The sequence below is a fragment of the Dasypus novemcinctus genome, chromosome 1 (assembly GCF_030445035.2).
Source record: "Dasypus novemcinctus isolate mDasNov1 chromosome 1, mDasNov1.1.hap2, whole genome shotgun sequence".
Lineage (NCBI taxonomy): Eukaryota > Metazoa > Chordata > Mammalia > Cingulata > Dasypodidae > Dasypus > Dasypus novemcinctus.
In genome coordinates this window covers 100,931,620-100,959,580 of record NC_080673.1, presented here as the reverse complement: position 1 = coordinate 100,959,580, position 27,961 = coordinate 100,931,620, and the positions used below count along the sequence as shown (strand labels likewise).

Here is a 27,961-nt window from a genome sequence, read left to right as displayed (position 1 = left end):
CTATCACTCTTCTCTTTTAAAAGTTTATATGAATATACAGTCAAAACCAACAGGGGATCTCCCTTGAAATGTTATCTATATACAGATTTCCAAGTAGACCATAAGATGGTGTACTGTCTTCAAATGTCCTCAAAAGGCTGTGTCCTTGATTAGGTAACAGAGTAAAAACTCCAGAGTCCTTTCCTTCAAATGGAAGAGGTACAGACAGGCAAAGACAACAGAGACTATTCAAACTTCATCTTCTTTCCTTGTGACTTGTGGTCTCCTCCTCCACTGCCTCCTCAGAAGCCTCCTCACTCTCCAAATTCTCCTCAGCCTCTGTCACCACCAAATCCACCTCGGCCTTCTCTGCCACCACCTCAGCCTCCAAATCTTCCTCTGTCTTGACCATGATCACCAAAGTCACTTTCATCCTTAAACTTGGCCCATTTCAAGGCAACTTTGTTTCCATCAATTTCACCATTTTCCATGGTCTCTTTGGTGGCTTTTGTGTCTTCCTTACTGTTGAAGTCTACAAAACCAAATCCTTTGGAAGACTCTGTTTCCTGGTCAGTGACTATCCTGGAATGAAAGGAGCCATCAAATGGCTTTTTCAATTTCTCTTCAGTGATGTCCTCTGACAGACCTTTGACAGAGTTTTGGATGGCTAGCTTCTCACATTAGGTGATCCCCTGGGTCCTTGCAACTCCAGCTTACTTATTCTGTCCTCAATTTTTCTTTTATTACAGGAATTTAAAGCTTCTTTAGTATCTTCAAATGAAGCATTCTATAAATGCATACTTTTTAGTTTTGCTATTTTGGTTCTGTGGTACCTTGATAGAAGTCACATTCTCAAATACTTCCTGAAGAGTTTCTTTTGTTTCATTGTAGGAGAGGTTGTTTAAAACCATAGCTTTTGATTCTCCACTCCAAGTACTATTCTTTCTACCTCTACAGTCTTGGCTTTGGTTTTGCTCTTTCTCTCCTGTATAGTACAGAGAAATGGATCACCCATTGATCCCTGTTTCCTACTTTTCTTCCAAGTTTTTCTCTGCATCAATTTCTGTCTTAAATTCAATATAAGCAACCCCTTTACTCTTCCCATTCTTGCTGACTAGTCTGATCTCTACAATGTCTTCAAACATTTCTTTTAATTCATCCCAATTGACTTTGTAAGGCAGATTTTTGGCCAAAAGTGTTCCAGCATCTCGATCTTTTTATTGTCGTTTCTCTTTGGTTTGTCTAATTTAATTTTAATGCCAAAGACTTTTGAACCTGTGAGCCCCAAGGCTTTTTCTAGGCCTTCAATGGATTCAAAATCCACATAACCAAATTTCCTAGACACACCAATTCTGATGTCCACAATGGCAAGATCATTTTTAGCAAAAAGGTCACTGATGCCCATTTTTAATTCAGGAGCAGATTTGCTGAAGTTCAGGTTTCCAACAAAGAGACTGAAAGCTGTATTTTCTAATGTTTCTGCTACTTTCTGTTCCTTGGCTTCAGGAGCTGCTTTCTGTTTGGACATTTCCTTCTTTTGTTTTCCAAGTGCTTCTTTGACAAGCTCTTCCTCCTCTTCTTCTTCCTCCTCCTCTTCCTTGTCATCATTGTCCTCATCATCATTTTCTTCACTGTCCTCCTTTTCATATTCATCTTCATCTTCCTCTTCATCCTCAACCATGGTCTTGGACTTCACAGGAACTTTTGCAATAGCTTTTTTCCCTTTAATTGGTGTAGTCTCCATAGCTTTTTCAGAGTCATCTTAATCATCATCATCATCATCATCATCATCTTCATCATCATTTCCTTCATCATTGTCCTTATCCTCTGAGACAGAAGAAATAACTGTGGCTTTCATCAATGACTCAAATTCATTCTCATCCTCTTCCTAGCTGTCTTCATCCTCTTCCTCATCACTGTTAACCTTCTTGGCATTCTTGCCTTTCGCTGTCTTCTTGGCTGGGGCCATAGCTCCCTTCTTACCAGAGGTTACCACTACTGCTGCCTTACCAGGCATGGCTCCCTTCTTACCAGATGTTGCTACTACTTTGGCTAGTGTAGCCATCTTCTTGGCCAGTACAGCTGCAGCTGTTTTTTGCTAGGGGCGAGAGCTGGCTTTCTTGGCAGGTGTGGCAATGGCAGCCTTTTTTGCTGGGGAAACCACTATCTTCTTTCCTGGAGCTGTGGTGGCCTGCTTGCCTTTTATCTGAGGGATGACAACCTCTTCTCCACTGATGTCTTCTTCATCATCTGACATTTCTTCATCATCATGATCTTCTTCTACCTCCTTTGGAGAAGGGGCTATTTTCTTTGGGCTTTAAAATTTTTCTATCACTTTACTAAGACTCTCATATTGTTTGCTCATTGTTTTCTTTATATCATTTAGTTCTTTCTCTAAAACAAGGTAAGGGACCCATGAAGGTGGCACAGACTAGCTCCAAAGTGTCCTGGGAAGAGAATCAGGAAAGGCACCAAGAACTTCTCCATTGGGTCCCCAAAGCTGAGATTTCCTGGCCTGCCCAACAAATGCAGCTCTTTAAATAACTGTCCTTGACAGCCTGAGGAAGTACAGTTTCTTTAAGTCTCTATTGTGGCTACCCCTGTCCAGGGAGGTTGAAACCATGGTTCTCACTGCCTTTTTCTGGGGCAGGTTGAAAGAATGACCACCCTCAGAGCTGGGCCCCCAGTGATCCAAAGTTGCTAATCAAAAGCCATGATCAGTGATCAGCTATGCCCACCCCTGATCTTGGGGAAGAGGATTTTATATCCTTTTCTGTCACCAGCAAGCTAGTTAGGCACTGGACCCCATGGTGGCCTGCCATGAGAATGGGTGTAGATAGCTGCCATTGGCGGAAGCAGCAATTTACTGTTCTTTACCATAATTTACCAGCCTCTGCCTCTTGCACTTCCTTGGATGCCGTACAGTGTTATTCTGGCTTCTGGAGTTTAGAAATAGTTATTTCTGACTATTTCTTGCCTATTTAATAGTAGTTTAGGTGCAAGGACTGAGTCCTGGAACTTCCTCCTCTGCTATCTTATCACAATCCCAGCTGATATATTTTATTTTTATCTGCCAACCATCCTTTCCTTAGAGAAATCATAATTTCATGTGCTTCTGGACATATTTTCCACTTGCGTATCTGGTCTCCAAATGCCCCTACCATTTTCAACTCCTTTCCTGCTATAGCAATGGAAATGTGACCCAAGTTTTGGCAATCCTGGTACCTTACACCCTACATTACATTGATGCTTCCTATGGGTAAACTCATGACCCAAAAAAGACCAATAAAAACTTTTGTCAGGATTAGCACATGTATGTTTTGGTTAAAATGACAAAACTGGTGTAGCAGTTTGATATTATTTATGAATTCCAAAAATAGATATTGGATTATGCTTGTAAACTGGTCTGTTCTTCTGGGTGTATTAGACTGTATTAACTTCAGAGGTTTCACTATTACTTGATTAAATTATGATTAGGGCTTTGATTGGGCCATGCCAGTAAGATGTTGACTCACAGAGAAAATGACAGGACAGAGGAGAGATTTGGAGTGTTGATGCTGGAGCCCTGGGAAGTAAATACACAGGAGAAGAACACAGAGGAATAGAGATGGCTCCATAGACATGGCAGAGACCCCAGGAAGAGAGATGAGCCATTCAACTGATAGTTTACAGTTGACCTTGTGGAGTGAGCAGAGCATCTGAGCCAGAGAAAAATGAGCCCTGGAGAGAGAGATGAGCTCTCTAACCTACAGCTGAGAATGGAAGAGGCTGGAACCACAGAGCCTTAAGAGGAAGAGGAAGTCTGAACAAGAGGCTGGTAGCCATCTTGTTCCAACACATGGCAACAGACTTCAGTGAGGGAAATAATTTACTCTTTATGGCCTGGTAATTGTAAGCTTCTACCCCAAATAAATACCCTTTATAAATGGCAAAGCATCTCTTTGGTTGACTAATACAACTGGTATCTTAGTTTTCCCAGTCTGTTATCACAAATACCACAAACTGGTTTGGCTGAAACAATAGGAATTTATTATGCCATGGTTTTGAAGGCTAGAAAACTTGCATCCTCTCAAAGTTGGTGGTTTCTGGTACTGACTTGCTAGCAATCCTTGGGGTTCCTTGACTTGCACTTGTAAGTCAAGTCACATGGTTACACCCTCTTTTTTCCAGCTTCTGTGGTTTCCTAGTTCTTCATAAAGCCTCCAGCAATACCAATTAAGACCCAACCTCACACAATTGAGCCACACCTTAATTAAAAAGAACATCCTCAAAATATCCTATGTAAATGGGTTCACATCACAGGAATGTGGATTAAGATAAAGACATATCTAAATTAGGATCATAAATCAATGTACCACAATTGGGGAGACAAATTTCTTGTGCAGGTTGTATTTTTCCTGAAACACAAAGACAGTCTCTATGCCATGTGAAAAATTCACATGCACATAGCCACACACACCCCTCTTCTTTCTGCTTTTCTGCCTCATCCCCCTCAAGGCAGAGAGAAGGAAATAGTAATCTTGGCAGTAATGAGCTTGGACGCTGGGGTTTCTACAATTTTAAATATGTGAGCTACCCCAATTATTATTGTTTAAAATAGTAAGGGTTGAGTTTCTGTTCCTTGCACCTAAACAAATTCTGATTAATGTACTAGGGGTAATTCACGAAGTTACAGAGAGAAGTAAAATTTAGAGATTGTGTTCTGAGCTGATGAGGAAACATGAGATCTAGGACATCTACATAAAAATCTAGATTCATGGTGAAAGGTTGAAATTTAAACACGGCTCATGATTCTTATTCTTGTGTTATTTCTACCATACTTCACAGTGTCTGAAAATTTCAGAAATCCACAAAGTTTGGATAGTTGATAGGAGAGGTAGAGGGAAGGTACCACATTCCAGGAGCTCTGTTAGGTGCCACAAGCTAAAGATAATTCTGTCTTTTTTGAGCTTGAATGCAGAAGACAAATGAGTAAATTTGCACCAGTGCCTGCTATGTTCCAGTTATTTTCAGAGCTCAGAATAGGATCTAATACATAATATAATTTTTAAAAATTATTAAAGAAGTTGTGGGTTTACAGAACAATCTTGCATAAAATACAGGATTCTTATCTACATTTGTCATGGTTTGAGATTAATTATGAATCCCAAATAGAGAACCTTTGATTGTGCTACATTCAATTAGGGACCTCTGATTAAGTTTATTTGATAAAATCAATTTAGGGCTTCTGATTAGGCTACATCAGTAAGATACCACTTAGTGGGCTGCTATAAATGAACACTTGCTCAAGAAGACATGCAGAAAGAGAGAGTTCTGTCATTTTTTAAAATTCTGAGGCCCCAGGGAAAGATGTGCCATTTGTCAGACAGGTTATAGCTGACCTTGGAGATAGAGTCAAGACTGATATAGAAGATCCAGAAAGAAACAAGCCCTAAGCCAGGAGAGAGACTAAGCCCAGAGAGACAAACCTTATGCCAGCTTGCAGTTCAGAGAGAGGGAACCAAGGGGGGAAGGCTGAACCCTTGCAGAGATCAGCAACCATCATGGCAACTGACTTTGATAAGAAAGCAACCTTGAGTTGGACTCTTTAGGGTCTTATAACTGTAAACATTTACCCCAAATAAAAACCCTGTATAAAAACCAACAGATTTCTGGTACTTTGCTTCAGTACTCCTTTGGCAGCCTAATAATAATTTGGCACCAGGAGAGTTGGGCACAGTCTGATGCAATTACCAAAAATTCTGGAACAGTTTTATAAATGACTAAGGGATATTTTTTGGAGGAATTGTGAGATGCTTGATGGAAAAGGCCTAGACTGCTTTGAAGAGACTGTTGGTAGGAATATGGAGCCTAAGGTTATTTCTGATAAGGCCTTAGAAGGAAATGATGAAACTTATATTGGAAACTGGAGGAAAGGCAATTCATGTTGTAAAGTTGCAGAGAATTTAGCAAGATTAATTCCTGATGTTATATGGAAGGCAGAATTTGATAATGGCAAGCCTGAACATTTAGCTGAAGAGTTTTCCAAAGTAAACTTGGAGAATGTGGCCTAGCTTCTCCTTGCAGCTTATAGCAAAATGTGAGAGAGAAGAGATAAGCTGAGAACTGAATTGTTGGGCATAATGAAACCAGAAACTGATTCTGCAAATTACAAACTTCTGGAAATCAAACCCCCAGATGATAGTGCCCCATTTGAAGAATTAACCAAACTTGGACCTTGTAAGTCAAGATTGAAAATGCAGTTATCTAGGAAAGACTTGTGGAAAGTCTTACTGTCTGATGGCTTGCACCTCTGCTTCCTGCATCTAAACCAACAAGCTTTTTGTGAGATCTGTATGAACAAAACCACTGTCAGCCTGGACTAAAAAGGACATGAAGGGGAGAGATGGAAGGAAAAATGGCTTTAAGAGGAAAATCATAGAAGCTGAGGTTTGAAATTAAAATATCTCCTTGGGCCAAGAGAGGGGCCCACACATGTGTAGAGAGGGTGTATGTTTGTCCTGGCACATGAAGAGAGTATATATTCCAGCCTGCTGTTCAGGGAGAGTTTGGCTACCCCAGTCTACAGAGAAGGTGGAGCACATTCCCCTGTGTTTGGGGATAGTTAGGTTGCTACCTCACTTCTCTGAAGGGGGTGAGCCTGTTCCTCATGGGGTGGGATAGTGAGGTCACCATCCCACATCTCTGAAAGGGGTGGGCCTACTCCCCATAGAGTAAGGAAGGCAGGTCCCCATCTCACTGTTCTGAGGAGGTTGGGTCTGTATGCTAGAGGTTAGGGAGAATGTTGCTGTCACCTCAATGGTGCAACACAAGACTGTACCCCATTTCAATGGAATTTGGGGCCATCACCCTGTTGTTCTTGGAAGGTGAGGTCTGGAGCTTGGTCATCACCCAAATGCCTTGATAAGGGTGGAACCAAGAAAAAGATCATTGGGAAAGCCTGCAGAAAGAGTGGGTTCCCATTAGGCCCCAAGAAGAAGAAACTATCATCTCAAGAGTGACTCTCAGAATTTGAAATCTAATGAAGTGTGCCCTGCAGGTTTTTGGAACTGTTGGGGACATATGATACATGTTTTCCTCCCAAATTCTCCTTTGGTAATGTTACTGCTTATCCTATGTCTATGCCTCATTTGAATTTTGGAAGCAGGTAACTTGTTTTGTAAGTTTCATAGGTCTACAGCCAGAGGGGACTTTGCTCCAGGGTAAACTGTATTTCCATAACTGATTATGATGTGATTTTGTACTTAGCATTGCTGCTGAGGTGATTTAAGGTTCTTTTTGGAATACTGTAATATCTTTTTAGGATTCAGAGGGTGGAGTGTGACAATTTTAGATTATTTATGATAAAAGATAACAGATTTCTGGTACTTTGTATTCGCAACCCTTTGGCAGACCAATACACTACCCTCTATTAACTCCTTGCATTTGTGTGGAACATTTGTTACAATTGATGAAACCACGTTTTTATAGTTATACCAATAACTATAGTCCATAGTTTAACTTAGGGTTCACTAAGTATTACAGTTCCATGGATCTTTTAAAAAAAATTTTGTTCTGTTACCATATATACAACCTGTTATTTCCCTTTTTTTCCACATTCAGGTATATATTTTGGTGCTGTTAGTTATGTTCACAATGTTGTCCTATCATCATCTCCATCCAATACCTAAATATTTTCAATATTCCAAGTAGGAACCCTCACATTTTAAGTCTTAACTTTCTATTCCCTGTCTCCACCCTATCCCCTGGTAACTTTTGTGAGTTGGCTTATTATATTTAGTTAAATCGGTAAGATGCATAATATAATTTGAAAGATAAATTTTAAATAAAGTATTTTGTTCATTTAGTCATTCTTGAACAAGTATATGTTGATATTGCAGGACATGAGGATATAATCCAACCAATGTTCATTGGGAGCCTATTATTTGTCAGATATTGTGCTAGAAGCTAGAATACAATGCTGGTAGTGTAGAACTTGATTTATTCCCTCTAGAGCTTACATTCTTTTAGAAAGGCAGAAATACTAAGCACAAGATATTTTATTACAACAATTTACATCTTGTCTTGTCACATGGCAGGAGCCCAAGATCTGACTAGCAACTGACCTTTGTGGAGAAAGCATCTCTGATGATGTCTTGATTTGGACATTTTCACAGCTTTGGAGCTGTAAACTTTTACCCTAATAAATCCCCATTATAAAAGCTAATGCATATCTGATATTTTTGCATCATCAGCCTTAGCAAACCAAACCAGAACTTATTAATAAGAGAGTGAGGTGCTACTGCTTGCAAGTACCAAAAGTGTTGGAATGGCTTTATAAATGGGTAAGGGGTAGATTTCAGAGGAATTGTGAGCTGCTTGAAGGAAGCCTGGATTTCTTTGAAGAGATTGGTGGTAGGAATATGGACCCTAATGTAATTCTGATGGGAACTTACACAGAAGTGATGACTGGAAGAAAGGAGATCTTTGCTTTAGGTGACAGAGAACTTGGCAGAATTGACTACTGATGTTAGATGGAAGGCAGAATTTGAAAGTGATGAGCTTGTATATTTAGCTAAGAAGATTTCCAGACTAAATGTTTAAAATGCAGCCTGGCTTCTTCTTACAGCTTATAGTAAAATGTGAGAGGAAAGAGATAAGCTATGAACTGAACTCCTGGGCACAAAGAAAGCAGAAATTGATGGCTTGGGAAATTATGACCTTCTGGAAAACAAGTCATCAGAGAAGAGTGCCCCACATGAAGACTTAAATGAACTTGGAACTAGATAGCCATTACCTTGCAAGTCAGGGTTGGAAATGCAGTTATCTAGGAAGTCTTGCTATCTGATGGCTTGGACTCCTATGAGCATCATGCAAAACCAACAAGGTTTTTCTGAAATCTGTAAGAACAAAACCTCTGCCAGTCTCAACTGAAAGATTAAGAAAAGAGAAAATCAAAGAAGAAACCACTTCAAGGGCAGAAATCCATGAAAGCTGAGGTCTAGACTTAAGATATCTTCTGGGCCAAAGGAGGGTCACATATCTGTACAGAGGTGTGCGGTCACCCCTCGGGCTGAAGTGTGGTTTGCTGGCCTGGCGGGGGAGTGGCCGCAGTAGGCCTAATTCCGCTGCCCCCATAATAGGGTGGTTGGTCGGGCCCACCGCCACCCCTGAAGGAAGCTCGGCATGGGCGCAGAGTGCCCTCGGGTCTCCCCTTCTCGGCAGCCATGCTTCTGCGGCCGCCCCTCCTCCCGGATGGCGCCACACGATGCCTGTGGGGCGGCACCCTTCTTCTTCTTTCTCCCTGCGCAGGCACAGGGCGGAAAATTCCAGTCTGCCCTTTTCCCCTCCCCCGACAGCAGCAACAGCCAGGCGTGGGTGGAAAAATCCAGTCTGCCCTTTTCCCTCCCCCCACAGCAGCAACAGCCAGGCGTGGGCGGGAAACTCAAGTCTGCCCTCTACCCCAGCAACAGCAGCCACCAATCACTAAACCCTGCCACTTCCCCCAGCAACAGCAACAGCCAATCCCTAATCACCACCCCTCCCCCGTCCAGTACCGCCCACTGACCTTTCGCCCTGCAACCAATCAGAACAGGGCGTGGCTTCGACCAATCAGCCTTCCCCAGCCCCTATAAAACTGTTGCCTCTCCCTCAATAAAGTGGACTTGCATGTTTACCTTGTCTCCGCGGTAGTTCTTCTGCCGTGCGCCCTCCAGTCCTGAGAGCCCCCGACAAGGGCCTGGCCTCCCTTGTCCCCAGTTCGTCGCCTGCTTCTCCGGGCGACCCCTTCGTCGCCTGCTTCTCCGGGTGACCCCTTCGTTGCCGGCTTCGCCGGGCGACCCCGTCAGCCGAACCGCGCAACCCCTGTGAGACTGACCCCTCGTCCCAAGCGGGACCGACCCCTCGTCCCAAGTGGGACCGACCCCTCGTCCCAAGCGGGACCTCGTCCAGAGCTGGACCGACCCCTCGTCCGCAGCCAGACCCCTCCTCTACCGACCGAGCAAACCGTCGCAGAGGTGGGGAGTATATCCCCAGGCTTGAAAAGGTGGACCTTCCACCCTGTTGTTCAGGAAGAGTTTGGCTACAAAGAGGGTAGGACACATTCCCAGGAGATTAGGGACAGTTAGGTCACCAAGCCACTCGTCTGAAGGGTTTGGGCCTGTGTGCCAGAGATTAGGGATAATGTTGCCACCACCCAACTGTGCTAAAAAAGCCAACAAATTTTTTGTATTTTTGCCTTGGCAACTTAGCAAAACAATATCACAAAAAAACTCTCTGAATTGCCCTGATGATCTTCTTAAATTTCCTGTCTCAAAATTCATTCTCAATGATTTTTTCTTATCTCTAGAACTTTGCTCATATTATGCTTCTTCCTGAAGTGTCTTGTCTAATAAAACTTCAACATCTTTGAAGACCCAAGTCAAGGGTCAATTCCTTCAGGAACACTTCCCAGATCTTCCCCAGTTCACAGGCCAGTTTAGGTAAATTCTTTCCTTTCCTTTTTCATAGTACACTGGATTGCAATTTCTTTTTGATAGGTGCATTTCTAATAAGATTTTACATTTGCTCCACCCATCCTAATCATTGCTAGCTTATGAATTTCCTAAAGATAATAACCAAAACATTTATCATTGTATGCCCAATACTCTATATAAAGTAGCATATTCTATATTTATTTATGCCTAAATAAATGTCCCCTGGATGACTGAAAGTTTCATGTTTATTAGCCTGGAAAACTTATTCCTGGATCTATGACTTTAACTCAGTGACCAGTGGCTACCAAAGGCCCAATGAATCTCATAACCATGTCCTGATCCCCCACATTGGACTACGAAGAATGGTGTCAGCCTAGAGAAGACCCAGCTTCACCATTCCTTCATAGACATCATGGCTGAAATGCCAGGCCCTTTGGGAAAAGTGGGGGTAACTGTGAGGGACACCCCTGTGGTTTGTCTACAAGATCTGGATTCATTTATAATTGCATGATGCTGCCCCTTCATGGGCCAACTGTTGAGTATCCAGCATATCTTGTAGTTACAGACATATAAACTACAAAGCAAAACATTTTCTGCAAATGCCATACATGTTCCCACATTTATACCCTCTTTCACACTATTTCTTGTCTGGAATGCTCTCCACTGACTTTTCTTTTGAATTAAATCATACCCATTCAAATTTGACTTCAAGTTCTATACCTTTGTGAAACTTCTCTGACCACCCTAAGCCCATATTAATTCCTTCACCTTTATTCCTTTTAATTTTTAAGACCCCACTTTGGTCCTTATGACTTTTTCCCTTGATTTACCAGTTTCTTTCTACATACCTATATTGTCTCCTAAATTGGATTATAAACTTCTCAAGCACAAGTGTTCTAATACGGGAAGGTGCCAGTCTAGAGTTAGAGGGGAACAGGGGAAAAGAAAAAGATAAAGAGAGAAATGGAGATGAAAGAAAGGAGAAGAGAGAGATTAGAAAGGAGAAAGAAAAGAGAGGAAAGGGAAATCTGAAGGCTTATATATCTGCTCACCACCTGCCAACAAATTCCAACCCAGTAATCATGCTAATCATTTCTATAGGTAGAAATGCATTATAATCCCCCAAAATCGCTATCAGTTTTATCCTCTGGAATACATACTTTGACATGGACTTTTGCCATTTTTCTCATCTTTCATAAAGCATGAATAAAAACATTTAAAGAAAATTTAGCTCTTTTTAAAATTTGGATTATACATATTTATATATTAATTGTATATATTGTGTATACATTATATATATTATATGTGAATTATTAACTAGACAGGAATGCAAGTGTGATTGCTAAGTAAACCTTAGAGCTTCTAAATTAATTTTTTAGCCAGCATACTGTACTACGTGCTTTTACCTTAGCCAGATAGTTGTCTTTAATTCTAAATTCCTGTGTGGAATTCTGGAGCTTCCCCAGTTATTCTCACAGCTAGCTTGTTGATTTGACACTTCCAACAAATTGCCTGGCCTCTTTAGAATTGGTTCATCCCTTGGCAGGGACAAGATGGTAGGCGAAGGCAGTCATGATCCAGGGTTAATATCCAAGTAAGAAATAGCATCAAGAGACATGCATTCCCAGAATTCTAATATATTAGATATGAAATAGCTTAGTAAATAAAAAACAATGCTTGCATTTACTGTGATGCTTCTGTGAGGATTTAGGGCAGGACTTAGCACAAAGTATTGTTCAACATGATTTATGATTATTTTTATTATTACTTTTTACTGCTTTTACTCTAACATGCAATACCTTGTCTGATCTTTGCAGTCACTTGTAGGTAGACAAAACAGGTGTTATCATCCTACTCTACAAATGAGGAAACTGAGTTTTGCTTAAAGTTATGCTGTAAGTAAGGAACACAGGTAAGATCACAACTCCAGGAGTTCTTCAGTTGCTTAGTTCCAACTCTTCTGCACTTTGTGAACTGCCACCAACTAGGTCAGCAAACTACACTTGGTTATTTCTAGATCATTTCTAAATGGCCACAAAATAATATATGGTATGTCCTGACAACCCTTTTAGTAAACTATCTCATAGCTATATATTGTTTGATGTACTTTAAATTTTTTTAGGTTCAGTCAAGGTTTATATTTCTGCCCTCCTTCACCATTATCTTTCAAAATTGAGAAAGTAATACTTCAAAATTTGAAAACTGAAGGACCACTGGGAACAAGGGTTCAAAGTAAAACTGGCTTCAAAAATACTCCCAGTTTTATTAGTGTGAATAAAACTGACATTTGGTGGTGACTGTGTGGGGTGCTAAAGCTATTCTTTGTTGAAGTGAAATAAACAAGGCAGTAAATCCAGAGCCTGAATTAGGACAGCCAATTTCTCACTTGCTCCATGACATTAGACAACTATTTAATATCCACTTTGTTATCTTCCAACCTGGGGCAAACACCAGGAATGGCATGGTCCATTTTGAGTATAGGCAATCATAAAATGTTGAAGCAATTTGACCAAGAGCAATTTTCCAATATACGTATTAGAATGTGGAATTGATTTAAAGGTTTACAGTTCAGATCCCCTCAGGGGGATACCATCAATGGTACTGATGTTGGGTATTGGACACAAATTCTTGGGTACTAGCTGCTTTAGGAGGGGACTTTAACAAGAGACATATTCCTAGTATATCTATGGTTTCTGGTGAATGCATGTTAATTTTCCTCTTTATGGCCTCAAAAGGCTTGCTGAGGAAAATCTTGAAAAATTATGCTGAATTGGACTCAGCTAAAGTGTTTCTTCCAAAGGGCCTGAAGCTAAGCACTGGCTTTGCCTCATTCATCTTTGTGGGAGGCCATGGCAAGGCCTTTATTAAAGAGTTTCTGGCCTATTTTAAATGTGTGATATCTGAGGAAATAAAGGAGGTAGAAATCTAAAAAGACTGTGTTTTCTCTCAACCCCATGTTATTCATTAATTTGGCCATGTTTCTTAGTAACATTAAATAAAGATTTTACGTATTTTCATTGCAAAGAAGAATAGTCTCTGGACCTTACACAATTTTAACACTCCTGAGAATAATCACTTTAGGATGAAATTTGCTCAGAGACTGGTTCATTTTTCAAATTTATGGTGCTCTTCTCTATTGATATTCACTTCCAAGGTGATCTCATCTACTGTCATGGCTTTAAATCCCATTTATGTGCTGGCACTTCCATATTTATCTCTTTTGCCCAGACCTCTCCCCTGAACTCCAGACTTCTATCTCCAACTACCTACTTTACACCTCTACTTGTATGTCTAAATTAAGTACCTCAAGCCTAATGTGACCAAAATAGAATTCCTGATTTTGCCAACTGTCTTAGTTTTCTGGGGTTGTTGTGACAGGTACCACAAACCAGGTGCCTTAAACAAAAGAAATCAATTGTCTCACAGTTTTAGAGTCTAGAAGACTGAAATCAAGCTGTTGAGCATGCTCCCTCTGAAACTTGTAGGGAAGAATCCTTCCTTCCCTGTTCCTAGCTTCTGGTGATTTGCCAGTAATCCTTAGTGTTCTTCAGCTTGCAGTTACAGCACCTCAACTCTGCCTCCATTGTCACATGGCTGTCTTCTTTCCTGTGTCCATCTATGTGTACACATTCACTCTTCGTATAAGGAAACCAGTCATACTGAATTAGAGTCCACCCTAATCCTGTGTGGCCTCCTCTTAACTAATTCTATCTGCAATCATCCTATGGCCAAGTACTCACCTTTTAAGAAACAGGGTATTAGGACTTCAACATACATATCCTTTTTGGTGACAAAATTCACCCCTCAACATCCTCCAAACTTGATCTTTTCACAGTCTTCTCCAACTCTGTGAGTGGTAACTTCATTCTTAAATTACTTAGTCCAAAATCCGGGGATTAGTCTTTCTTTCATCCCATCTTACAACACATATTCAGCCTCTTAGCAAATCCTATTAGATTTACTTCTCAACATACTTATAGTATTTGGCCATTTTGTGCAACCACTACAATTACCAAGCTGGTCCACATCACCGTCTCTTTCATTTGAATTATTATAATAATCTTCCAACTGGTTTCCATGTATGTTGTTGCCATAGCAATTTCTTTGTGATCCTTTTAAAATGCAAACCAGATTTCTTCATGCCTCCAACCTTCTGGGCTCTTCCCATTATGTGGACCACAAAAACCAAAGCCCTTAAAATAACATATAAATCCAAAAATATCTACAATTTTCCTCACACTTTGTCCTCATTTCTTTAGTCTTTCTCTCATTCACTGTGCTTTAGGCACTGGCCCTCTTGCTCTTCCTCCAAAATGCCATGCTTTCTCAAGTCTCAGGGCCTCTGTGCTTATTGTGCCCTTTGCCTGGGATGTTCTTTCACCAGACCCTCTCAAAGTAGACTCTTTACTAGTTTCTCTACTTCTAGACTCTGATAGTTTGATAGTTGATAACTGATATTCTGATAAATGCCATCTTGGAACCCATGGATGGTAACAAATAACCTTAGACTAATGCACTATCACATGTGCTTCTCTCTATATCTCATGTTATCCTTTGCAATTAAGCCTTCCTTGAATTATCCTAATTTGACTGTTCCATCTTTTTCTTGGGACCCTAAGTAATACAATAATTAGTACTTATTGGTAATGAAAGTGGCCACTGGAAATAAACCTGCAAAGATAATCATCTTCCAGGAGGAAGTGGGGGAAGGATAATCTTTGGCTTTGAGAAGCATTACTATTACCCAAATGAACATTGGTTATTATAAAGGATGATATGCTGGTGGAGGGTATAGAATTTGGAGGTCACTATGGCAAAAAAAAGAGAGAATAAAGATTCTTGAGTAACCTGGATTCTTCTTTCTTTCAAGAATTTATGCAGGAAAAAAATAAATTAAGAGATATAAACATATAACATATAGAATACCAGAGGTGCTCTATCACAGACTTGAAGGAATTCTTTTTCCCCTGTGGTTGCAGGACATGTTTGACTGAGGTACAAGCACAGGATTTGGTTGTAAGAGATGTAGAATTGCAGTGCCAATTAAATGTGCAAGTCTGCCAAATTTCTTATCTAAGAAAACTAGTAGGGAAGGAGTTGCATCCTGAGGTGGGGGTTGGGGAAGTTTTAGCAGACACTGACAGGACTGAAAACTTTGACTTTTCAAATTCTCTTGCCTGGTGAGGCAGTCCTTTCCTGTCCTGTTCCTCCAAAATGCTCATTCTCTGAATAAAAGCATTCCTCTGATTGAACCTGAGGCAGCTGCCTTATTTCCTCAGGAACCACCCTCACTGATTCTCATTCATTCCAGAACTAAAATGAGTTATGTCCCAACATAGTCCAGTTAGAGAAGTCCAAGAAATGCCTCCATAAGGAAAGAGCCTATAGAAAAAGACAAAAGACTTGATCAATATGTATTTCAGGTATGTGTGCAGAATGAGTAGGAGTGAATTCTAAAGATTTTAGAGAAGGGAAGGAAATACAAGTATTGATAGGCCAAAATCACTGACATGAGTCCACTCATCTGGCAATATAGATTTAATATATATTAAATCATCTCCGAGACTTGAAAGTGGCACTAATACTCTCCTAGGTTGGCTAATTGAATTCTGAACTTATATGTGGAACTTTGCTGACATATTACAGAGTAAAGAGGCTGAAGGTTAAGGAAGATGGGAATATTGGAGTTAATACATTATAAGCAGAATGCCATTTCCTAATCATAGCCTCTGGGATGATCCAAAGGCCCAATCCTTAATCAAAACAATAAAAAATTTAAAAAGTGCTTGACGTATATAGGTAGAAAAATTTAGGTTCACTGTGCAGAAAGTTAACCCAAGTCTTTGAAGTACTTCATGCCATTTATTCAATTTAGATCCAGTTTCTAGATCTAAGTTGGCTCACGTACCAGGAATCTCTTGATTGGAGGGGAGTCCAGGTCCCCTTGAGGAAAGAGAATGTAATGTGGATCTATATCTATCAGATTTGCAATCCTGTAAATCTATCTCTAAGACTTACCCGAAGATTTGAAGCTTTTACCATAGTGACTATGCACTGAGGAAAGGTAAATGCCTAGACTTTCTGGGGATTACTAGACATTGTCTATGAACAGAAGTTAATCTCTAGAGACCCAAAATAACTCTGTGTTCCAATGAGGAGGAGCTTATAAATACTAGATGATAGAATCTTGCCTTCAATCTAATAGTAGCTCTAGGAGGAATGGGGATAAAACTATAATTAATTCTTTATCCAGAATGTTTAGAGAAATTAATATACTTAATTAGAGGCAAAATTCCCACATTGTTTCCCTAACCTACGAAGTGTAGAATGTTAAGTTAGAAAAGGTCAAGTGGAAATTTCTGGAACTACGTTCAATCCCCCTCCCCACCCAACAAGATGAGGAGCCAATATCAATGTCATATTCCTGGGATTATTGAGAGATTAGTGTCATTATTGAAAATTTGAGAAATGAAGTAGTGGTTATGCTTACCATATATTATTTAACATGCCTGATTGGATGCTGCAAATATATCATGGAGAATAACAATAGATTATAGAAAACTTAATCATGTGATGATTACATTTGCAGCTGTGGTTCCATTACATTTCAATCTGTAAGGAAAATCAGAAGCAGTTTGCATTTGCAAGGTGAGGGTTACATATACCATTATTTTCTGGCCCCAAGACTATGGCAGTTCTCCCATTCTATGTCATAATATCCACTGGATGGATCTTGATCATCTTATTTCACAGACTATCTTTTTCATCCATTACATTATGAGGAAAGTATGTTAGTTGGGTCTGTTAGCAGAAAATAGCAAACTCTCTACTCATCTTAATAAAATATATGTATGCTAGGGGTAAGAAAAAAAAAAAACCTAAAATTTCAGGGTCTCAAATACCACTACCTCCAGGAGTACAGTGGTCATAAAGTGATGTTCTTTCTGAAGGGAACAAATAAGTTGATACACCTTGTACCATCTACCCCTTAGTAAAAGGAGCTTATGGGAACTGTTAGGATTTTTCAGTAATACATATATTTGGGTATGATACTCTCATCTATTTACTGGAATCTACAAGTTTTGATTGGGACTTTTGTGAAGATTGGGCACAATAGCAGGTCTGTGTTCCAGTGCGGGTTATTTTGCTCCCAGAACCTCATAACTCAAAATGCTTAATAATGGAATAAAGAGCTAACAGATGCTCTTTGAGCCTCTGGAAAACCAACAAGAATAACATCCACTAGGTATGGAATAAGGCCATGTCCTCTGATATGATTATGAATTCCAAAAATAGACATTGGATTATATTTGTAATCTGGTCTGTACCTGGGTGTGATTAAATTATAATTAGGGCTTTGATTGGGCCACGTTATTAGGGCGTTGAGTACCCACTCTTTGGTGGGTGGGGACTCATAGATAAAAGGCATGGCAAAGGAGAAAGTTGAGGGTTTTTGATGTTGGATTTTGATGCTGAAGCCTTAAGCTGGAGCCCCAGGAAGTAAACTCACAGAGGAAAAAGAAGCAAGCCCCAGGAAGAGAGGAACCCTAAGCCCAGAGAGAAGCAAGGGAAGAACCCAGGAAGCCTGAACCCTCACAGACGTCGGCAGCCATCTTGCTCTGACATGGGAAAATAGACTTTGGTGAGGGAAGAAACTTATGCTTTATGGACTGGTATCTGTAAGCTCCTATCCCAAATAAATCCCTTTATAAAAACCAATCAATTTCTGGTGTTTTGTATCAGCTCCCGTTTGGCTGACTAATGCATCCTCCTTTACTGACGATTATTTTCTAGTTGAAAACTGTTCATTTGCTACTGAACCCTGGTAGACACTGAACATGTGCCCATGAGATGTAAAAAGACTATGCAATTAGAACTGTCGATTTCATTCAAGGCCTTATCTGATCCACAGAATTTAGACTTGGTCATAAATAAGTATAAACCAAAACTAAAAATTGAAATAATATGTAGACTTCCAGGCCCAAACATACTCATAAACTACAGGAGCAGGTGGCTCTGATGTCTTTTGTACCTGCTTCTACTTCTTTGACAACTCTTCCTCATTCTTACACATGACCTCATGGGGAGTTCACAATAACCAATTTAATTGTGGAGGAAAAGCATGGGCCAAATTTATGGATAGATATCCATGCTTTGTTGGGACTAGCTGAAGAAGGACAGACACTCTACCTCAATTACACTCAGTGGTGACCATGAAAGATGGATGACAATGTGATAAATTTGATATCTCTCCATGATAATATGAAAGCTGGTGGCACTTCATAAGTCTACGGAGATGAGAACATGTGTTTGTCAAAGGACAAGAGGGACAAAGCATGTGGGATGTGCTGAATATCCTCCATTTGAACCTATCGAACAACTCTCTTAAGTCTTGATCTGCTCTGGGAGATTGATCCATGTGGATTATATCACATGTGTCTTCAGTCCATAGGGAGTCCAGGCAAGAGATAAGAACCAGGAAAGAGAATGATGTCAGTGTGTTTATTCCCCTTGCTCTTTTCCTGTGAATTCACTTTAAAGTTTGCTCTGTCCCTTACCTCAACACTGGCATTTCTTTCAAGTCAAATTTTCTATATGAATCTCTCCATTTGTGTTCTGGTAACTGCCTCCTCTTGCCCTTTCATATGTAAGGGTGATTACAGCACCACTGTTCTTGATCCTGAGTTAGTGCTCTACCCCCTGTGGTCCCTATCCGACTTGTCTACATCTTTGTAAATAAATAAAAATTCTTCTTAAGATTATCCAATTTGAGAGTGCCATCTGCTTCCTATTGAGAAATACACCTCACATAGCCATCTTTCCTCTCAACTACACATTTCATTATTTAGAGCTCTTTAAACTGCAAGGGACAAAATTATTCCAACTAACCTTGCTTAAACTGAAAAAGCACATAGGAATTTATTGGCTTGCCTCACTAGAAAGTCCAACGATGGTTCTATTTGCAGGCATGGTTGAATCCAAGATCTCACATGATGTTGGCAGGGCTCTCCTTCTCTTGGCTGTATTTTATGCTGCTTTCCTTTTTAAACAAGTCCCTACCAGAAAGCAACAAATATGGACACCAGCACTTTTGGCTTTCAGTACCTTCACAGATTGCAGTCCCAGAAAAAAAAAAAAAAGAGCATGAGAGATACTGCAAGAGTCCTTACACACAATGTGATGTGATTCCAATGGTAAATTGTTGGGTGTAGCTGAGCTGGCTTTCCTGGTTATCACACTGGCAGCTTTGTAAAATAAGTTGACAAATCTGAGGGCTGGCTGTGGGTTGAAAAGAATATTTCCTGGCACACAGGTCTTCCACCTCCCATTCCACAACTGGAGCTCTTACTCTTTGAAGTATAGATTTGAAAACAAGGAAGAATGCTGATAATGGAGGGAATGGGACAAACCAAAGTCTACATTTTTTATGGGAATGCTCCTTTTGCTAGAATACTGTGCCACTTGTCAACTTCGGAATAAAATCCAGTTTAGCAAATCCATCTGAAATGGCCTTTCATCCATAATCTGATTGCCAAAATTCAATAATATTGTGAACAGGGATCTCCAGGGGCTAACTGTAAAGCATTTCTGTTCAAAGGACTTCATAAAAGGCAAGCACGCACTTGGCCAATCTTGTATTTCTTTTTTGACAACTCATCCTGCAAATACAACTTGGAGCAATTTGCACGAATCTTGGGGGTGAAGAGGAAGGTAAAGGAGCCAGCTTGTCTAGGACCCATTTAGGACCCTCCATAATACACAATGCAGCTAGATTATAGCAGTAGAAGAAAAAGGCAGGTAGGGTGGAATGAGTTCCTGAAAGGAAAAGTCCACATTTCTGTAATTAATAGTCTTAGGAAAACTCTGGGACTTCGTATTAGAGTATGTCATGAAATTGGCAGGCATGGAAAAGAACTTTGGCCATGATGTTAGGATACTGGTGGAAGGAGGTTATGCCGTCCAGGAAAGGGGTGCGTAGGGTCTAGACAAGAGAATAAACAGTTTCCTGGAGCGAAAGTAAGACAAAGAGATAAAGGAATTGATTTGTGTTGAAGACAGAATAAGGTGTGCTAAGGAATAGCAGACAGACTTTATCCGCCTCCTAAATTCTTGTTTGCAAACATCAAAGTCCTATAGAAATTTACATTCCACCTTTCACAGAACATGTAATATTTTGTGACTGGAGATTTTGGCATATTTTACTTAACAGATGTTTGTTAACTTCTTATTTAGTACTGTTTATTTAGCACCTACAATGAGAGGTAGTGCAAGATAATAGTAAAACATGGTTTTGTTGTCAGACAGGATTGGTTTTGAATACCAACTCTGACACACATTAGCTTTATGATTTTGGTCAAATAACTGAATTTCATACGTAAAATGTAGAAAGCAATTATTACTTCATGGGAGTGCTGTAGAAATTTAACTATATGTATAAAGTAGCTGGTACTTTGGTCTCTGGTATTATTACTTGTTTCTTAATTGAAAAGGATATGTTAAAATCAGCATGGCATATTATACTTACAGTCAGTTGAAATTTATATTGCTGTTTATCCCCCCTTTTCCCCACCTCACTTTAAATTGTTTGAACAAACTGAGCATGTTACTCTTTAGAGTAGTTTGGAAAGGGGGTTGTGGCTTTTTCATGATCTGTTTTTTCCCCCTGTTTGTGACCAAAAGATTGTAGCTTCTGGTAAATATAGAAGGTTGACATGACTGACAGTTTGTACCAGAGCAGACTGAGGTCAGCTTTGTGGAGATTTGGAAATCAGGCTGCAGTTTGAAATTTCTGTTCTTTAACATAGGAGGGCTCAAATTTATTTCTGTAGCTCAGTATTTTCATTGTATATCTGAAAGTCATTGTAGCTTAAGTTCTGTACCTTCCTTCATTTCACCAATAGTTAAAGCTACTGGAGCAGAAGTGGTTATTATTGTTATTCCATTAGTAGACGAGAGAGAGGCACATTTTTAAAAACTCTTCAGCATGCTAATTAAAAAATGGTTGCAGCAAATTATGTGTTCTCTTTCTCTACTGGATGCCTCTAGATTGTTCCTCACTTGATATTCGACTTATTGAAATATTTTGAAAGTTGGAACTTAGAATGGAATGTAAGGAAATGCTTGTCTTGATTATTTTTTAATCATGAGAACTGTATGGTGGCTAGTGATTGTGGATGTATTGATTTTGGATTTCCAGTTACTTTCTGACAATTCCAATTCAGAACAAAGTGTCTTAATCCATTTTCTTCTCAGTTGCCTTATAGCGGTAACTACTCCTTACTGATTTTCATGGTTAAGTAAAACAGAAATCTTGAAATGTGTATCAAAACAAAAGAAAGAACATAGCTGTGCAAAGCAGCCATGCCTTACTAAAGTTATTTTCTTTTAAAAAATTAAGAATGGCTTTCTACAATTCAAACATTTTTCTTTTAATTAGTAAGGATTTTTCTTTGTTTCAAGAATAGGTATTTCCAGGTTACAAAGAACAGTGGTATGCACAGGGCACCAAAAGTCGTAGGTGTTCATTGTAAGAGAATGTGTAGAGTGCAGAAAATTCAGTGAGGACCCAGGTCTCCTGGCCACTTAGAGCACGGTAAGGAAGGTAAGGTAACTCTGCTGACTTGGTGGCTTGTCAAACTTTCAAAATCCGGTGCCAGTGAATATCCTACACTATGGGGTCTCAGATACTCCATCTCTGTTTGTATTGCTCTCCTTCACTTGGCATTAAGGACTGGTTAACACCGTGAGGCTCAAATCTCTTTTGAAAAAATTTAGACCTCTCGAGGGAGGATTGTGAGGAGAGAGACAGAGAGACAACCATAGAGGTGGAGACGTGGTATAGAAATCGAGAGAGGAAGCTTGGCTAGATGTCCTTTGTGAACATTTTCGCATCCAAACATTTCATAGACTGCTGGTTAGCCTAAGAATCAGGTATCCTTCTTTGGTCCAGTCAATGGAGTCCAGAAGATCAGTGTCACATGTATAAAGCTTGAGGAGTCATCTGATACAAACTATATTATCTTATGTCTATTACCTTTATTCTGAGTGGGTGATATGGTAATGGAAAGCATTCAAACTGAGATAAACTCCTCCACAGAATATATCATTACTCAAAATATAGAATCTAGAAACTTCCAGAAACTTAGAATGCATATCCACAACACACACACACACACAACCACTTATAGAATTAGCACAGTGGTAATAACTCTAGCATTTGCCAGCTGTGTGACCTTGGACAACTTACTTAACCTCTCTGGGTCTCAGTTTTCTCATACATAAATGAGAATAATGACACGATTTACTTCATAGGGTTCTTGTGAAAATTAAATGAGTGAATACAGCACTTAGAACAATTCCTAGAATACACTAAATGCTCAAGGAATGGGAGATTTTCTTACCATTTGAGTAGGTGTAAGATGTGATAATTTATTCTTAATAAATTGAGTACCTCAAAGATCAATGACTTTAGCAAGTGCATCTTCTTTTAGATGTGAAATAAGGAATTCCTAATAGATTATCCTAATATACAAAATGTGAAAGAACAAAAGCCCTTTGCTTTGGGGACATAATGGATTGGTTTCTATAGGTAAGAGACAGCCACATGTACCTACAAACATGTATTTTTTATTCTTCTAAGCTAGCAGTATCTTTTGCTTGTTGCAATTATTTTCAATTTCCACATTCATTTGAAGAAAATGTATTTCTACATTTGGAAATTTTTGTTTCTCTGCCCCAATCATAAATTATCTGCAAATTTTCCTCTTATCAGTTATACTGAGTTTACATTTATTGTAGAATGATTTATAGAACTTTTAAAACATGCTTGGGCATATCTAATTTTGCATACCAGGCTAGGCTAGGGTAAGAAGTATTGTATTTGCATAATTGCCACTGTAGAGCTAAACTTAAAGCATTTCCTTTGCATAACACTGACATTCACATTAAACTGCTCAGAATATAGCAGTAAACTAACAGTCAGGTGTTCCTGTTTAATATAACATTCTGTGGTCTTTTTCTCTGAACATGCCTAATGAGGCTCTGTTTATCCAATTTTTTCATGTCACAGTCCATATTGAGTATCTCAAATGATTGTGCCTGTGTGAGTATGCATATGAGATTTTTGATTAAAAAAAAAGATTTTATTTTCCTGCTTTGGTTTTTACTCCTATAGCAATTATTTTCTCAATCTGATTCTTATTGATGTAATTTATTTTTTAAACCCTTATAAATATGCATGAATAAACAGTAACCAACAACAATGTATATAAATGTATACTATGCTTTTAAAATAAGTGCCATTTAATTTCAAATTTTCCTTCTTGAGTAGATATGTTCATAATATAGGAATTATCCTGATTGCTACAATGTCATGTTTAACAACAGAAGATGGAAAATCTAAAATTATAGGTCTTTGTTGTATTCGTTTTTCCCTTGAATAACAGTAATGGGCATGAAGTTTGGTGTGATATGGGCCACTTCTTTGCCATTTGCTTGTTGTGTAACTCTTGGAAAATGATTTAGTCACTCGATTTTCTTATATGAAAAATGGGGGGATAATATCTATCTCATTGAATGGTTGTAAGGAATAAATGTGAAAACACGGAACGTGGCTTCCTTCTCAAGCTGGCTTCCTTCCCCTCATGATAGTAGGATGGCTACAAGTAGCTCCAGACTTACAGCCTAAGGTTAAATAACTAGCAAGAAAGAGAGCTACAATATTCCATTGACTGTCTCAGACTGAGACACAAAACAGTTTCTATGGCCAGAGAGAAGGACCTCATTGAATGGCAAGGTCAGTGTCTTGTGTCTACTATTATTTTTAAGCTTTATTTTTAAAAGCTGTACTGACATACAATTTCTATATTTACATGTGATAAAATTCACCCATTTTATGTGTACAATTTATTAAGTTGTGACAAACGTTTACTCCTGTGCAACCACCTACAAAATTAAAATATAAACATTTCCATTACCTCAGAAAGTTCCTCCGTGCTGCTTTACAGCCCAGCTCTTCTTCAGCCCTACCCCTGGTAACCAAATGATGTACTTTCTGTCACTATAGTATTGCTTTTCCTTGAATTTCATATAAATAGAGTTTTATAATCTCCCTTCTTTAATTAGCATATTGAGTCAGATTACCAACAATTCATTTTGGTCTATTACAAAGTAGAAATGTATTGATGGATATACCGTAATTTGCTTTTCTGTTCAGTTGTTGATAGATTTGAACTGTTTCCACTGTTTGACTATTGGAATAAAGCTGATATGAATATTCATTACAATCTTTGTATGGGTATATGCTTTTATTTTGGAGAGGTAAATACCTAGGAGTGGAAATACTGGGTTATATGGTGTCTGTTTAATTTTATATGAAATCGCTGAACTGTTTTCCAAAGTAGCTTTACCATTTTTCATTCCCTCCAACAATTTATGAGGGTTTCAGTTGCTGTACATCATTGCCTATACTTGGTTTTATCTGTCTCTTTATTGTATTGGGTATATAGTGATATGATTTTCATTTGCATTCCCCTGATAACTAATGATGTTAAGCACTGTATAATGTGCTTCTTTTATGAAGTGTCCAAATATTTTGCTCTTTTAAACATTTGGTTATATGTCTTTTTAATTTTGATTTTTAAGTATTCTTTGTATATTCAGGATACAAGCTCATTATTAGATATAGATTTTCCCAATGTTTTCCTCTAGTTTGTGACTTGTCTTTTCATCTTAATAGTGTTTCTTGGAGAGTAAAAATATTTAATTAAAGATATTAATTATCATTTAAAATATTTTATACTTTTTATATCCTAAGAAATCTTTTACTACGTCGAGATCACAAAGATATTTTTAATTATATTTTCTTCTGGAAATTTTACTATTTATCCATTATGTTTATACAGATGATGCATTTTGAGTTAATATTTGAGTATGACATGAGATAAAGAGTTCATTTTTCATTTTTGGCATATGGCAATCCAGTTGTTTCAACATCATTTGTAGGAATACTATTTCTCCCCAATGCAATACCTAAAGTATTCTACATTGCAAATCAATTTCCTGTATATCTGTGTATCTATTTCTTGACTCTTTATTATGTTACATTGATCTATATGTTTATGTTTGGGCCAATATCAGACTGTCTTGACTATGGTAGATTTACAGTAAGTTTTTTAAACAGGCAGTGCTAAGTCCTCCAACTTTATTCTTCTTTTTAAAATTGTTTTACCTACTCTTGGTCTTTTGCATTTCCATACAAATTCTAGAATCAGGTTGGCAATTTCTCCTAAGTTCTGTTGGAGTTTAGATAAAGGCAGCAATGAATCAACAGGTAAATTTGGAGGCAAATTAATATAGTAAACGGCAATGTAAACTTTAATCCACACTTCTTGACACTGTTCCAAAATGTGTTTATCAACTGCAATGAATGAACCTCACTAATGAAGGATGTTAATGTGGAAAAATGTGGGAGGTGTAGGGAACAGGCCATATGGGAATCCCCTATATTTTTGCGTGACATTTGTATAATAAGTATCTGTAAAAAAAAAAAAAAATTAAATAAAAAAAAATAGAGACTTTTTATCCATGAACATGATTTATCTCCCTATTATTTTGGTCTTTTCAAATTTCTGTCAGTAATGTTCTGTACTTTTTCAGAGAATAGATTGTACATGTATTTTGTTAACTGTATCATTAAATATTTCATTTTTTTGATGCTATTGCAAATGATATACTTTAAAATTATAATTTCCTTTTGTCCATTATTAGAACATAAAGTACAATTAACTTATTTTGTAATAATAAACTTTATTTTTAGAGAAGTTTCAGATTTACAATTATGGAAAAATTACACTGAAAGTTTAGGGAATTCCTATATAACTCCTCCACACCACACACATTGTTTACCCTATAATTAACAGATTTTTGTGGTATATTTTTTACAATTGATGAACCAATATCGAAACATTGCTACTAAGCAAAGTCTATAGTTTAATTATGGTTTACACTTTGTGCCACATAGTCCATAGGCCTTGACAGATGTGTAATATCATGTGTCCATCATTGCAATACCATACAGAAGAATCTCATAGCACCAAATGTGCCCTGTGTTCCACCCATTTGTCCTTTCCCTTCCCCTCAGAACCCCTGGCAACCACTATCTTCATATCAATGTTACAATTTTTTCCATTAACACAAGATAACTTTAGTAAAAATAAATCTACTTTGATCTGTGGTTACACTCCCACTTGTTCGTTCTAGTCTCATTTCAAAAAATGAGGAATATCTACAACTGGAAGCAAAACAGTTCCTCCATCTGCCCCATCAAATCTAAGTCCCCTCGAAGTCTGAAGCATTTAGAGCAGTCTTCATCCCAAATCCCTTAAGACTAAGAAAGTACAATGAACTCTTGTGTATTGATGATGTATCCTGCAATCTTGTTAACTTGGACATTGAATTTTGAAGTTCTTCCATAGATCACTTAGGATTTTTTTCATAAACAGAATTCTCTTCCTTTCCAATCTGTATTCCTTTTATTTCTCTTGCTTGATATAATGCTCTGGTTAGAACCTCCAGAAAAATGCTTAATAGGAATGGTGAATGTGGACGGCCTTGCCTTGTTGTCAGTATTAGGGAGAAGCACTCATTATTTTACTATTAAATGTGATATAGAAGTAGATTTTACATAAATGCTATTTACCAGAATGAGGAAATTCCCTTCTATTCCTAGTTTGCTTGAGTTTTTACCATAAATGGATATGGAAATTTAAAGTGTTTTTTCTGCATCTATTGAGATTATGATATGTTTTTTAATCTTTTAGTTTGATAATAATATGGTGAATAATACTAATTGGTTTTGAATATTAAAATAACCTTGCATTCTTGGACTAAACCAAACTTTGTTATATTATCCATAAAGTTGATTTGCTAAAATTTTGTTATGGATTTATGCATCTGTATTTATAAAGGATATTAATTTGTAGGTTTATTTTCTTGCCATTTCTCTTAGTTTGTTGAAACTATTGATGTAAAAATACCAGAAATGGGTTGGTTTTTATAAAGAGAATTTATTTGGGGTAAAAGTTTAGAGTTCTGAGGCTGCAAAAATGTCCAAATAAGGTATAATCAGAGATGCTCTCTGACCAAAGGTTGACTGCTAAGCGATACTTGAGTCCTCCCACATGGCAAGATAAGGCAAGATGGAGAATCTGCCAGTCTCTTTCTACTTTCTCCTGGAGCTCAGCTCTGGGTGATCAGGCATCTCTCCTGGGCCTCTTGGGGCTTCTTAGTAGGCAAATCTGGAGTCTTTTCTCTCACATGGCAAGGTCAGAATGGCTGAGTTCCCTACGTCTGTGACTCTTTTGCTTGTTCTCAGTTTGTGTAAGACCCAGGGACCGAGCTTAGACCCAACCTGGGTCATGCCTTACTGAGATAGTCCAATCAAATATCCTAAAGTGATCTAATCAGATGATCTAATCAAAAGCCCTAAAGTTCAATAAAAAGTCCAAAAGCAATCTAATCAAGTGATC

General features: G+C 38.5%; 1 protein-coding gene, 1 long non-coding RNA gene and 1 pseudogene across 2 annotated transcripts in view; 1 reads left to right on the top strand and 2 right to left on the bottom strand.

The window, feature by feature from the left end:
* EMCN (endomucin) overlaps positions 1 to 27,961 on the bottom strand; it is a 239,097-nt gene that overhangs the window by 56,384 nt on the left and 154,752 nt on the right. The window lies entirely within an intron of this gene.
* Positions 1 to 27,961, top strand: part of LOC111764985 (uncharacterized) — a 219,129-nt gene that overhangs the window by 132,842 nt on the left and 58,326 nt on the right. The gene's annotated exons all lie outside the window — the stretch shown is intronic.
* On the bottom strand, positions 225 to 16,475 carry LOC101422872 (nucleolin-like; annotated as a pseudogene).